Source organism: Lepisma saccharinum, chromosome 4 (assembly GCF_977018435.1).
Source record: "Lepisma saccharinum chromosome 4, izLepSacc3.1, whole genome shotgun sequence".
Taxonomy (NCBI): Eukaryota; Metazoa; Arthropoda; class Insecta; order Zygentoma; family Lepismatidae; genus Lepisma; species Lepisma saccharinum.
Window position 1 is genome coordinate 77,813,405 of NC_139232.1, and position 969 is coordinate 77,814,373.

Genomic DNA, 969 nt, shown 5'->3' on the forward strand with positions numbered 1-969 from the left:
ATGAAGCCCAGTAATATTTATTATTGTGTTTCGCACTTCGTAAAAACTGCAATTGTAAAGACTTCTCATAGTTCTCGAACAATCGAAACGTACAATATGTAATTACGTTTTACTTGCATACGCAGGATTTTTTGGGGGGGAGGAGCTGGAATCATAAAGGTGGATAGTACGTACATAGCTGCTTTCTAGCGGACGGCATACACAATGAGACATTTCGTTTATCAATTTCCACTCTCACAAAGTGTCAATCGGAGATCCTTTTAAGGGGGTGTTCACATTTATCACTCTGTTTTCCCCCCTAGTTCTTCACTGTTTCTATTTGAAAATGCTGATTTTCTCAAAATTTCGGAGGAGACTGAAGCTCCATCACCCCCAACCTTCCCCTCTGAATATGCCACGCCTGTAATTACGTCTGATTTCATTCTACAGGATCCGTTGTTAAAGCTCACGTTCGTTTCCATATCGCGTACATACGCTCACGTTGAATGTAGACAGTCGACACACATCAATGGGGACAACCATGAAAACCTGAAGCAGATTTCACTACTTTCACTTTGTCTATTGTCTATTTGGGGAAAATTCTCTTTCCGCCTCGAAGAAGGGAATACCTGAACGTAATTAATTTCTTTCTGAATACCAAATAGATCGCTACGCGAGAGGGAATACTCATCTCTAAATTTATGAACATCATTCAAGAGACATGAGCGAGAGATGGATACTTGACGGTGGCATCCTTTGTCTGCCCAGCAATAAAACTTCCATTGTTATCTTTGACTCAGGCGACCCGAGTACGTGCAAAAGCACTTCCCGTAAGTACTCCATGTGCTCGACAGAAGACATGAAATCGAGGTAATTGCCCGTTTTATGTCCTCGATGCTTGACAACCACATATTGAAAGACTGCTTCTAATCATTTGCCCACACAGTAAGAATACGAGAATTTTAATGGTTTCATTTGTTTAGTTTCGAG